The 14348-nt window shown below is 38.8% G+C and overlaps 1 protein-coding gene across 2 annotated transcripts in view; it reads left to right on the forward strand.

Moving 5' to 3' along the window:
- Window positions 1-11613: 11613 nt before the first annotated feature.
- Window positions 11614-14348, forward strand: part of LOC113033123 (DNA repair protein XRCC4) — a 38799-nt gene continuing 36064 nt past the window's right edge. Inside the window, exons 1-2 of one of the 2 annotated variants that reach the window (XM_026186521.1) lie at window positions 11614-11633; window positions 13730-13857. The gene's annotated coding sequence lies outside the window, so the exon portion shown is untranslated. Of the gene's footprint in view, window positions 11634-11808; window positions 11879-13729; window positions 13858-14348 lie in introns of those variants that run through there. The other variant, XM_026186520.1, reaches the window with a different exon arrangement.

The following is a 14348-nucleotide window of genomic DNA, read 5'->3' on the forward strand; positions in this document are numbered from 1 at the left end:
TGTAGAATAATTGTATCCTTTTTAAGTGTTTCAAAGTTTCAAAGCATGGTCTAGTATTAAGGGAATCCCCTTTGCCGTCCACCATTGGCCTTGCATATGGGTGTCGTTGTGTTACTGTCATGTGACAAAACACGTGGGGACAGATTGCCACAGTGACGCACCAGAGACCACAAAATATGGCACATTTGGGGATTGTGGAAGTGTTTTGTCTGCTACATGCAGAGAATGACCGGAAAACGTTTCACACTGTAATAAACAAACAATGCTTTTGAAGAATGTGTTGTTAATCCTCTAACATATGTCAATAACTCACAGCGTCCTTTGTCTGCATTCATGGGAAAGTGAACATCACTATTGATCTGATTTGTAATTAATGTTCTGTATGAATGATCATTGGCTTATCCCTTTCAGTGGGATACTCTCCTCTGATTTTATTATTAGCAGTAAATCATTCTCTTGCATCCAAGTCTCCCAGATGAAAAGAACTGTTTTCATGTTGTTTTTAATTAGATCCAAATGGTCTCGATGGGAAAAAATACAAACAAATGCATGATGTGTGTTGTACACCATTATTTTTCAGTCCTGTAAGTAACAAATAATGGATTGATATCACTGTCAGATTGCTGCTCACATCATTCACAATGCAAAGCAACACAAAGTCAAGGCTCTTGGATAAGTTGGTCTCAACTGGCTGTTTTTTTCTTGCCTCCTTTTCCATATTTTTCACATATCTCTCCCGTCTGGCCTGTATTGCAAAATCATATGAGGTCTCATGCAGTAAGTAATAAACAGATGGCGAGCAATTCAAAAAAGCTGTTAAAATCTGGCGAATGCTTTCGAAGGAAAGCGTTCACCTTTAATTTAGTAGCAGCACATTCATCCCTATGACAAATTCATTTCTCACCGCTGGATCCACATGACACAATCAATGTGCATCGGGGGCCTTTGTGTCACATCTTTTGCAAAGAGCATTTCTGCATAGCAAAAAAAAAAAAAAGACTTCACTAGAAGCTTGAGTGCAGCCCTATATGATTTTGAAAGCCGGCAAGGTTAACAACTGCCATGAGTATATTGATCTACAGTTATGCAAAGTCCTATGATTTCAGGTTGAGATCTGTCATTTGAGACACTAATATTTCACAGAAACTAAAGAGGTTCAAGACTTCACTTGGTGTAGGTGCAGTCTCAAACTGTTATCGCTTTTAAAAGCCATTAAAATTTCAATTGTTACAGAGATGTGGATAACATGTTTCTTTCAGCTTTACATCCCTGGTTGTGTTCAGCCTCAACAGACGCCAGTGATTGCTTGCACAGTCTCTGACGGGGAGCAAAAAAGTTCCAGATCAGCTGCTTGGTGTGCATCTCAGCGTCAGAGAAAGTTATTGGACACCTTAACTTCTCTGCTTGTGCTTTTCTTCTTCCTTTTAGGAGTTACTCAATGGAGCCTGGTCCCTCGTTAATACAGACTTCTCACATTTGGGGAGCAGAGGGAGGAAGTGACCACATATGGACCTTGTTACCAGCCCTTGATGAAGACTTCGGGTCACAAAACAAGGGGCCGCATGGGGCGATGAGTGTGCAAGAAAAGGACACTCCAAAGTCTACAAAAGTCTGTAATCCTGCTGTACAACCACAACGTCTTCCCTCAAGTCATATCTTTAGGTACTCATCAGTGTTGCCAAATCCTTAGTTTGACCACAGCTGCTGTACTTGATGATAAAGAGCCATGTGTATCATTCTTAATACATAATAATTGTACTAGCAGTGGTCCTAAGTGGCTGAGAATGATGAGTTGAGTCTGATAAAGTGAGGTAACACTGTGAAAAAAGGTTGGCAGGGTATACAGCCGGACTTTTGAAGACCGGTGCCTTAAGATGAAGAGGACCTGGTTCTCTGAAAGGAAATGACCTATAAACAGACTCGTGAATGTCAGTCCAAACATTCTCATGACTTCTCCAAACAAAAAAAGGAAAAAGAAAATATTTCACAGTGAGCGAGCTATCACCCCTCTGCACGTGTTTGGGTTAAACACCTGTGCGATCTGTAAAGCATAAGTGACATTTTTCACCATGTACTTTGAGAATTAAATGTAAAAACAGTCAATGGATAAATATCAGTGGCACTGTTGAGCACTGCCTCTATAACAGAGAGATAACACCATGATATATGTTGCTTTTCAAGTCATTCTTAGAAACTGAGTTGGTGAATCAAGCGGGCCCAGTTCAAACATCTGTTATCAGTTTGTTTTGATCACCTTTCTTCAGCTAAGATGACTAAGAGGAGAGCATACACTTGAAAGAAATTGATTGTAAACCACAGATTAACCCAGAAAAGACGTTTCTGGTCTTTAAACACGTATGAGTAAAATAAAGACTCATATTTATCCGCTTGTTGTTGCTGTTGTGGAGTCAAAGCTAAGTGCAGGGAGGCCTGTTACTATGAGACAACCCTCTCTCAGCCTGACTCATGTCTGAGAACAGGAGGGGACAGAGGAGCCTGTGTAGCTCTCCCAGTCTCCGTTCCCACATGAGAAAGCTTGTCTTTTTGTCCTGTCTATTTCTATTTGAGAGAACACGCAAGTTTAAAAAGAAAAATGTTCCTGGATATGAACTGATCTCTCAATGATCACAAAAATGAGGGAATCTTTGTTATCTGACTGGAAAAGACAAAACACTGAGCATATGTTTGACATGTGCAGTCTTGCAAAATATTATATATCTTAAAGGCCACTGCGGCTTGTTGTGATCAACCATCTTACTGCAAATTTTGCTCTTCGCACAGCACTTTCGTCATTGCATCACATACCAGTCACACCCATGGACAGAGAAAAATAATGACGATGAGGAGACTCAGCAGCAACTGGAATAAAAGAGAAAAACATTTCCAAACAATATGGAACAAAATAATCTCATAGACAAAGGACATTTTGGAATATAAGATCTCCATAGTTCTCTGTAACAAAGAGGTATTTGTTAGTGATTCAGAATAAACTGTATCCTGTTTTAGAGAACAGTGGATATGTTTTCCACGCACATTTAGTTGGGCTCCGTACTTTAAGAAAATCTTTGCACATTAAAAAGCATAAACCTGCACATGACAACTAACTATTTAACTTAACTATTCTGTTATTTCGTGAATATTTTAATGATTTGCGTGTGATTCTGACCTCCAGGGGCTTGATCTGCTGCTCATCCTGTAAGATGAAGAGATATTGTTAGTCGCATGAATGTAACTGATCACCACGGGGTTAAAAAGAAAGTGTAAATGTACACTATATGGACAAAAGTATTGGGAAACACTCTTAATCTATGAATTGACCTATTATGGAATCAACATCTTCAGGCCACGGGTTTCCATGTTTAGGTACTTTGGTCCATATTTTGTGCAATCAATCGCATGTATGAGTGTTAACTTCAGTACAAAGTTGATTTGAGGGTGTAAAAGTCTCTCACCTGTTTTGACTGTTATCTTCTCTAGTTTGTTTTGGCTAATTTGCCATGGTTGGCATAGAAGGCTGCCTGTTGCCCAGTTGTAGGTTGTTACTGGTGGGGGTCAGGATAGCCCTTCCATGGTTGAACTCTGTAAGTATAAATAGTAGGGTTATTAGGTAGTATTAAGTAGTATTCGCTACTTTTCTTTACAGCTTTAATCTAAGAATGATTGTAGACGTCAGCAGGGTTAACTTGTCAAGTCAGACTTCCTGATTTAATAAACAGTTTTTTAAGTGTCAGTCTGAACAGTAATAATGTATAAAACATGTTTCTGAAACTGATAGGGTTCAGTTATCTTCATTCATTCAGTTATCCTTGTTGCATCTGTGGCTAAAGGTATTTTTAGCACTATTAAGTGCTTCTTAAGAAGCGGATGAATCGAGGATCCCATTGTTTTCTTTGTGAATCACTTTGTGTATCAGATGCTCCATTTTCTTTGCCATCTACCTCAGCACGGGCACGTTTCAGAAGTGGTGGCCTTTCCTGCTTGGTTTCAACTCAAAGTAATATTTAAAAATCAGTGCCATGACCCCAGTATGCGTGACTGATTTGATGCTTAAGCTATCCAGGCACTGAGTTTGTTTGGGGAATAAGGCGAGGTCATCCTGCAATGTATGTGCTAAATGATCCTGTTATGAAAATAGATAAATAAAAAGGGAACACAGTTTACACTTTGGATTATTACTCACCCTTTTACTTCTGTGATCTGACAAGCTTGTGTTAAAAAGTCCCGGAGAAAAAGATTTGTTTCATGGATACGTTTTCTTAACAAACAGTTTGAGGAAATAAAGCTATCAGAGTGCAAGTGATATTTGGAAACTCTTCGTACGCATGGTTTTGAGCTTCCCACGACAAGATTTCTGTTCTGTGTATTGAAGGTTCATTTAAACATGACGCGCATGACGTGCTGATTCTTCCAACTTGCACCAGGGAAAGAGGTCAGACAGACTACAGTTTCATGAGAATGAAATTTACTTTTGTTACAGCAACTGAAATTTTTATGGAATACTTCTGCTACTACTACTGTTATACTAATAAAAGCTTTTTTTTTTTTTATCCACAAGGGGTCTGCCAAATCAAACACACAAAGTTATCAGCATGTTTGATTTATCTGATTTTTATGCCGGATACTCTTCCTGACACAACCCCAGAGGGATTTGTGTTTCCTTTCAACATCAAAACAGGGATCTTATGTTTGTTAGGCAACTATTACCACTAATAATAACAATGATAATGTTTTAGAGGCGTGGTCCCGCTCCTGATATTCAGATAATTTCTCTCCAAACCTTTGACTGACAGACGTGATGACAGCCTTAGCCATTTACTGCCTGCTTGGCCTTCCCTCTGCTAATTGGACCTGTTTGAGCTGTTTGAGCTTTTAATACCATGAAAAGGCACTTTTCATGGTATTATGTGAAAAATAACATGTTCTACTGTGTGGTGCAGACTGTTTTTTTTTAGCACCAAATGGCACAAATGTGTGTCTGTGCATTGCAACTGTACATTTCGTGGTTACAACTTGCTAACTAAACCTGCTAATCTTACTAACTAAAAACTCCCAAACTTCAAAAGACTCCAAAGAAAACCCCCCCAAAAAACTAACATGACTGCCCTTGAAATGCTTTTCAATACAGTCTACGGTAGAAAACCCAACCTGGCAATGAGCATGTCTATACTGTCCCTCTAGCTTTTTACTATTTCTCAGTTCTTTAGAAGAAAACAATACTCTGAGCATAGCATAACTGTTGTTTTCATTGCGCAACACCAAATCCTTTGGTTAACTGAGTGTGAAAATTGTGTGATTGCAGCCCTCTACGCCAGTGTTTTGTTGATTTTACTGTAAATTCAGCTGGAGTGCCAAAGTGTTGCAGGCCAGTAAATAAATCAAATCATAGGCTTGTATACTAATTAGAAACAGTTCTTATCTGTTAGACTTTTCATCAGTCTTATGAAGATGCTTGTGTTCTAAATTCCCACAGCCGTACTCCACGGGGTACAATTTCTGATACAGCTGGAGATTATTCATGTTATTATTTCTCAATTTGTGGCTACACCCATGAGTGTCACTCTAAGATGGGCATCTGACAGTTTTTGGGTTTTTTAAAATGTTTTTTTGTCAATGTTTACGTTGACCAGCTGTGTCTCACCACAGTTCTATGAGTTACACTTCTGTGATACATGTTACTTTGCCAGGAAGGGCCTTGTGGTTTCAATGAGTGTGGATACACTATGCATAATGCCAACATTAGTACAGGACTACAGTCCAACAACAAATATAATATTGTACAGCCTCCTTTTTAAAGAAAACCAATAAAACAGATGAAACACTAAGAGTCACTTAAAGTCAGACCAGTTGAAGGCTGAGGGAAATGTCCCTGCAAAGAGGATTATAGACCAATAAAGTGAGTTATGGTTATGTGGGAGAGTCGTGATAAATCAAAGATGTTTACAGAGTCTTCTTGTGGATGTAGGAGAATCTTAATTGTACCGTGCACAAGATATTCAGCTGCTTTCCACATAGCACTGTGCAACCCCTAATATTTAAAACTCAGTAAATATACAAGAATCAACTTATTTCTGAGTTCTGCACACCAGGATTTATTATGTGTCTTGTGTGTCTTGAAAATCTTGTTTACTACAGGCAGCACAGCTAGTATTATTTTCACCTCGTGAAACTGTGTGTTTGTGACAGATGGCCAGATGTGGTCCTTATGACATCTACTCTATTGGGAATTTAACCAATGGTAGTTTTATGCAGTTTGGTAGGTGTTCATAAGCCCATCTGTCAGAGAACCAATTTTTCAACACTAACCCTGCAAAATACAGTCACAAAGCTTTACAGCTGTATAAACCTGATTCTCTGCACTGCCAGAGAAATATGAATAATCAGGTGAACTCAGGCATGACTTGCTGTGTAATCACAAGTAATTAAGTACAATTGCCTCCATTTGTGATTTGTTTCCTACAAACAATGCTGGAATAAATATTGGTTGGAGCGAGGCGTCATCAAGTGCTCATGAAACAGCTACATGTGGATGTATGCGCTGACCCCACACCTGTATATCATAAGAGCGCTAACATTTGTTCAGATCTGCTGTACTTATGTCTGATATTCTTCTTTATCACCAGGGTTCACTCAGCTGTACAAGTGCAAGCTGTTACAGTATCTGTGTTGTTCCATCCTCCACACGGTTCCTATGGCAGCTTTGAGGGTTGAAGTGGAAGAGCTCACATCCCCACTCATTACTGGAAACATGCCTGCTGGACTTCTGTGACCGTCTCATCTGCCAAAGTGGAAAAACTGTTTGGTTTTCCTACACTCTAATAAATAAAACATTGGTTCAAATAAAAAAAGCATGTTAACGTTTTCCACTAGAATTTTTGAGTTAAGCCAACTTCTGGCAGAATAGCATTAATTCAAAGCAATATTTTTGAGTATGGTGAAGTAGCTTTTTTGGCCACAATTAAAAACATTCTTAAGTAAAATTAACTTAATAATTTTCGACTAGAACACAAAAATTTAAGTTGATCCAACGTGAATTTTATGTATAGTGAAGTTACTTTTTGGCCACAAAAAAAAACACATTCTGAGTAACATGAACTTAATAATTGTCAACAAATACACAGGAATTTAAGTTGATCCAAGATTATATTTATGTATGGTGAAGTAACTTTTTGATCAAAATAAAACACATTTATAATTAAAATGAACTTAACTGTCGGCATAAATAGTATTTATGTTGGTCAAATATGATATTTTGGTTACAGTGTAGTAATTTTTTGGTCCTACAGGAGATTCTATAAGGGCATTTACCTGTTTCCCAGCAGGCTAAGTCGCTCCAAAATACAACCTTGATCAAAAGCTGTGTCTTATAACCATGACTACCGCGTGGGCAGGCTCATGCATGGTGGTGCCTGCCCACAAAGAAGTCAAGGTTCTAAGACCTTAGAAACTTGTCGATCACTTTTTTCCCCAAACGAAGGTCAGCCTTAACATGCGCTGTGTGTGCTCTTGTGTCATGACCTTCAGAAAAAGAAATGGATGTTGTGTGTATTTGTTTGAATGCGGCAGATGTGATGCCAAATACCTGGACATCAGCTAAGGGACTCGTACCTGGTGCTCAGAAAGAATAGAAATTCAGACAGATGTATTCAAATGAGTTAGACCCATTTAATTACAATAACAAACATCACAATTCTTTAACGTGCGTGTGAAGTGCAAGATTTGTGGGCTTCCGTTTCCTAGAACACAAATTGCCCGCTGAAACTTAAGGAACTGTGTATTAAAATTGTAATACAAGCTACTACTTGAATCCTCTTTTTTTTTTTTACTTTAACATGTGACAGTGAATCAAAACAAAAGATGACAGGCAGACATTAAATGCACTAATTTAAACATAAAATGAGCAAAGCTTCTTTCATTCAACTTTGTCAGCACTCTTACAAAGTATTCTTGATTCTCTTCTATATTTGACTTTTCACCCTCAAGATTAAGGCCAGCTAAAGAGGGCATTACACAAACTTTAAAACACACCAGTACCCTCAGAACACAGGTCATGGGAGAAATTAAACGCATTCCTTAAAAATGTGCAAATAACAGCATTTAAGACACGGCAAAACATTAACTCAGAAGACTTAAGAACAGCACTTTAAAATTTAGTAAAACACATTGATGTAGTGCCAGAAATGCAGGAATAAGGTTTTTGTGAAACTCACTCACGAATGGTCTATCAAGTCTGCCTTAGAAAATACCAAACTTAAGATTCATTACTTTAGAGCTGGCTTTTTGTCCATCAAGCTCAAGGCATAGCTTTTGAAATACCTCAAAGGTAAATTTCAGCTGCTTGGGATAGGTAAGGTTCAGAGCGTAGATTACTCCCATCATCAAAGCACAGGATCTGGCAACATCAATCCTCTCCAGGATCTTGGATCCCTCAACGATGATGGTTGCAGGCCCATCACCAATGATAGCAATCTTCATGATTTGCATTGCAAGGTCTGCGTTGAGCTCCTCCTCATCCTTGTAGGAGAAATAAAATGTTAGGATGTATAAAATACATAGCTCAAGCACTTCAGGATGACGTGCATAAGGGAATGAACTACTACAGGTAGGAAAATAAGCTAAAACAGGTTGTCTTTTGTGTTTTTCAGTGATTTTACTTTGTCATTCTGTAATTTTTAAAAGCTAAATTAAACCATAATCCAACGTTTAAAATAAAAAATGTCTTGTTTTTCACAGTTTTGTTTTTCCACTTTGAAAAGAAAATCTAATAAATCATTTTTAAGGGTTATTCCACTTCTAAGTGAAATTTTATCTATTGCCATATTGTCACAGTTAGAAAGTGAGAAACAAGCCTTTTGTAAACAGCACACTAATTCTCCTGATCCGGAAGCAATCCATTTGCTTTAGCAGAGCATAAACAATGTAAGTGAATAGCAGGTGCTAGCATGTTGTGTGCAAAAGTGATTAAAATGACTCAGTAATGAAAACAAATATTTCTTGGGAGCTCAGTAATCATGTTCACGGCAAATGAAAAGTGCAAAAGTAACACGGAAGATTTGCAGAAGCTGATTTAGACTTGAGACTACATTGCAGTTACGACAAACACCGCTGTAAACATCCACTGCATGGTGCATGGATATAACGCAACAGTTGAAAAAGCCTCCAGCTTCCATAAACAAACACACACAGCCACTACTATACAAGCATAGTAAGCTGCAGTAACAATGGATGGGTCTTTGATTTGTTGAAGAAATATTGCACAAATAGCATGTTGGTTTATAGACACTGGTCGGCAGTGGCTTCAACTGCTGTGTTATAACCATGTGGAGGCTTACAGCAGTGCTTTGTCGTAATGTAGTCCCAAGTCTAAATCGGCTCCTGAAAATCCTTCATGTCAATTCATACTTTTCATTTGCAGTCAGCATGATTCATGATTCTGAATTACTCAATTCAAGCTTACTTGTTAAAGCTTACTTCAGAAGGTCCCTTGGTATTCGATACCAGGAAAAGATGATGGTTTGAGCCTTTGTCCTGGCAAGAAACACAGCAAAGTAACTGAATATTTCGGTGAGATTCCCACTTTCTTTAGAAGGCTGACCACGTCTTAACTGGAACCCCTAGATCTGCAACGCCAGGACAGTGTATAACACCAGAAAGTCGTGCCGGTGTTCCAGATCAACTGGCGTTTAGATCAACTGGCGTTGGTCGAACAGATGTGTGGCAGTCTTGCGTTTCAGGAGCTCCTACCGACAAACCAGCAAAAAAACACCAAATGTGTCATCTGTGACACTTGTGAGGTTATCTCAAACACACTCCGTCAGTCTTGATGCTGTTGAACAACAAAATGTTTAAAAATGTGGCGAGTTTACCTGGTGATATCCTCATGCGCGACGCGATCGCGAAAACAGCAAACAAGTAACACCACGCCGTTGTTGTTCACAGGACAGCAAGAGTAAACGATCGGGAGACCCTTGTCGTCGTTATCGTTCCACTCGCACGGTTTATTTCACCGAATTCAGCGTTTTTGCTTCACAACTAAAGCGAGCAGTTTGCTCTGTGCACCAACATGGAGTCGAGTCAACCAGCGCCACCTCTGGCCAAGTGCCACAGCCTACAGCCAGATCAACCTGTGACACACATCTGCACCACGTTTGAATTCGTGTCATGCACATTTGTACCTTTCAATTGTGTGTTTGTGCGTCATGCAAATAAACCTTTGAAAAGAATGAAATGATATCATATATTCCTTATTGGCCTACATTTGTACAAAATTCCAAATTATATACACAAAGTCATAGAAATCACCACTCCAATTGGTCATCATGATTTTAATATTCTCTTTTTCCATAACAATGAAATACGCCTTGGACAAATATGACACATCAATATTTCATTAGTGTTGTAACATCACATGTCGCTAGCATAGTCTGTCTGTGTCTTTTCCCTGAAAATGAATATTTCCAGCCAATATAGGCAATTCATCAACATGGCTGGAGTTATATACAGTCTGTATAAGTGTGGTTAATCTAATGAAGATTTGTAAGGAGACGGCAGTTACTGTGAATCCACAGCAGTTACACAGTGATTAGTAATAAACAGCCAGTGAGAGTGAGTGGATATGACTGTTCCCACCACTAACACATGACCATAGCCCACTACTAGATTAACTTGTGACACATCTGCACCTGCTGCTATGATCACAGTGAGTAGAGGCTGAGTGGCTGCACTTACCCCTGGTACATCCAAATCTGCCCACAAACATGTTGAAAGATGCAATGCCAGCAATGTGGATTGTCAACACTGAAAACAATCAGTAAGCAAAGACAACAGGGATCACTTTTTTCTGTTTATTTAGCACCCACAACATTTGTAGTCGCCTTCTGCACAGGGGAAGTCCACACACACTGTGTGGTACCACTTTCCACAGAAGGTGCAATCTGCAAGATTGAATGAGATTGTCAGAGTCATTGTCTGGCTGTTTATTACTAATCACCTGCTGTACATTCACAGTAACTGCCATCTCCTTACAAATGTTTATTAGATTGACCACACTTATGCAGACTGTATATCACAACCAACTCTAACATGTTTGTTTGCAGAGGGAAGACACAGACAGACTACGCTAACGACATGTGATGTTACAACACTGGTGAAATATTAGTGTGTTCACGACATTTTTCGTATGGGCAAAAGTATTGATATCAGGATGGTGATTCTTATGTGTATGTCATTTGGCATTTTGTACAAATGTAGGCTGATATTAAATACATGATATCATTTCATTCATTTCAAAGGTTTGTTTGCATGACGCACAAACACACAATTGAAAGGTGCAAATGTGCATGACACGAATTCAAACGTGGTGCAGATGTGTGTCACAGGTTGATCTGGCTGTAGGCTGTGGCACTTGGCCAGAGGTGGCGCTGGTTGACTCGAGTCCATGTTAGTGCACAGAGCAAACTGCTCGCTTTAGTTGTGGAGCAAAAACGCTGAATTCGGTGAAATAAACCGTGCGAGTGGAACGATAACGACGACAAGGGTCTCCCGATCGTTTACTCTTGCTGTCCTGTGAACAACAACGGCGTGGTGTTACTTGTTTGCTGTTTTCGCGATCGCGTCGCGCATGAGGATATCACCAGGTAAACTCGCCACATTTTTAAACATTTTGTTGTTCAACAGCATCAAGACTGACGGAGTGTGTTTGAGATAACCTCACAAGTGTCACAGATGACACATTTGGCGTTTTTTTTGCTGGTTTGTCGGTAGGAGCTCCTGAAACGCAAGACTGCCACACATCTGTTCGACCAACGCCAGTTGATCTAAACGCCAGTTGATCTGGAACACCTGCACAAAAATACAAAAGATGGTATTTTCAACTTCACCTGTGAGTCTTCAATACAGTGAATAAGTTTCACCTGTCAAAGCTGTGTGAGCTAGAACCAAACATTCAAAACTACATAGACCTGAATACACTGGGTGCTGGAAAACTAACTACCCTACCATATGCGGCACAGTGCACTTAAGTCTGGTCTTTTACCTGTGAAAATAGGCCGAGCAGCCGGTGAAGAACCGCTCTTAGCGGTCAACAGACACACCGGACTAATGGCGACCGCACTTCCTGCGCAGAAGCCAATGGGGTTGAACTTCACCCCGTAACGTTACGAAAATTTAGAAGCGTTTCTTAACAATTACTAACATAAAATGCTTCCCTTCAAAAAATAAATTTCACATTTCAAAAATAAAATCACAGTGAACACAACTTAGCTTGGCTAGCTACGTTAGCATAGTAGTTTGCGCCGGGGCTAACAACGTCCGCTATCTTTTAATAATTATAAGACAATTACAGTGGTCTGCATTAGAGTAACGTCAGTGTTACATTTTCCAAAAAGAGCCCAACAATTTATGCTATCGTGGAATTAGCTGCTGTGTGTATATTAAAACACACAAACGCGGGGGCAAGCTAAGATGTATGTTATGTATGTTACGTCGTTGTTTTAAAGTAAACTAACAAAATCCAGAGCGACTGCAAATATGTGTAATTTCGCATAAAATTACTCACCGTTCGCGACGAACACAGCTCTTGATAAACCTTGAACACGTGCTGTTGAATATGTCCGCTTGAGTAGAAGAAGGGAACTGTGAGCTGTTTACACATCATCAAGTTGTATTTTACATCGACAGAACTTAAAATTATATTGTTTTTTGATTAAAAGAAGATTTTAAATTCAGACAAATCACGATTATATATTGAGTAAAGAGGCATAATTTATGTGTCACCCGAACTCAATAAAATAAAAATTTTAATTAGGAAGTCTAACAGTATTTATGAACTTGATTTTTCATTTCACAACAACATATATATGTAAGTAATGACTAAAGGTCACATTAATTACTTTTTAGAGTGTAGAAGTGATAGAGGAACTCAAACTCTTCAACCACTTTGCACTACACATTCACGTGTTTCTGAAGCATAGCATATTTACATGTTTTCAGACAGTTTGGTCATTATCCTGGGGGAAATGGTGGTACTATAAACTGGAGTTATATGCTCAATATTCAGTTTAAAATGTAAATACAAGAATGTTGAAAAAAAAAAAAACAGTCACGGTGGGAATGAACAGGACATTTTTCAGATGCTTTCATGGTTTTGTGATTTTGAATACACCTTCACTGCAAAATAAAATGCATCATACTTCATAAAAATACAGTGACTAAAGCCTTGAGATTGCCACATTTGCACATAGATTTATGGGCAAAATATTAATTGAACAGTTAGCATAAAACGTTTGCTGTGCTTATAGCAAAGTACAAAAAAGGGTGACTTTGATGAAGTGAACTGATTCATTGTTGATAACCAGAATATGTAGAGCAAAACCATTTTTTTCTGAACAAGAAAAATTGAGCCTTGGTCACTACCAAGTTGTGTTAGGTACTTACACATACAGTGTAAAAGTAATGTATAGGTATGTATATATAACGGTGTAAATAACTGGTCCAAATGGCTACATATAATTTCCAGTGTTTCCACTTTATATTAATATGCAAAGACTCACGCAAGTGAGCCAGTATCACTGCAAATGGGAACACTTTAATCAAAATGTGGACACAAGTGGTCAAAACCACACTGTAAACCTTCAAACTCCTGTTGTTTAATTTGGCTGGTTATGAAGTCACTTTTCAGTGAATGTTTACTTCATGTCATTATTAACTCAGCCAAAGATGTTGGGCTTTCCAGATCTGTGGAACTGCCTTGGCGTGCAGAGACTCCTCCTGCTGCAGGTTAACAAGCCAGGCTGAGATGTCCCAATGAAGAAACTGTGCCACCTTCAAAGGAGACACATATTGGCCACAGTGGCCACAGGAGTGAGTTAAAAATTTTCCTTATAGCATTGCTGGTAAAAATGACTGCATGTGGAAGACGTTAGAGTGATTAAAAATATTGACTCTACATAAAATAAAGTTTCAAGTACATACCTGATTAAAACATCCAGCGTCCACAATGGGATCATTCACACAAATTGTCATCAGGCAGGCGACTGACCCAGACTTGCCCTACTTAGAGGATATTGGTGTCCTTTAGCTACCAAAGTCGTTTACTTGTCATTTGTGCTCTCGTGGGCAGAAAACAGTTTGGATCTTTCTAATGAAGAAGTGAGGACAGAACAAAGGGTTTATAAAAAGAATGTGATGTCAAGCATTTTTAATCATAATAATGAAGCCTTTGTAATCCTTTATGTCTAAAAGTTTGGTTGTGTGTCTCAAGCTAGAAGCAGCCACAAGAGAGAAATTACCCCCGTAGGTATCAGTAAACCAAGAAGCCTCAGGTTTTTAGATATATAATCAAGAAAGAAAAT

This window comes from Astatotilapia calliptera, chromosome 12 (assembly GCF_900246225.1).
Source record: "Astatotilapia calliptera chromosome 12, fAstCal1.2, whole genome shotgun sequence".
Lineage (NCBI taxonomy): Eukaryota > Metazoa > Chordata > Actinopteri > Cichliformes > Cichlidae > Astatotilapia > Astatotilapia calliptera.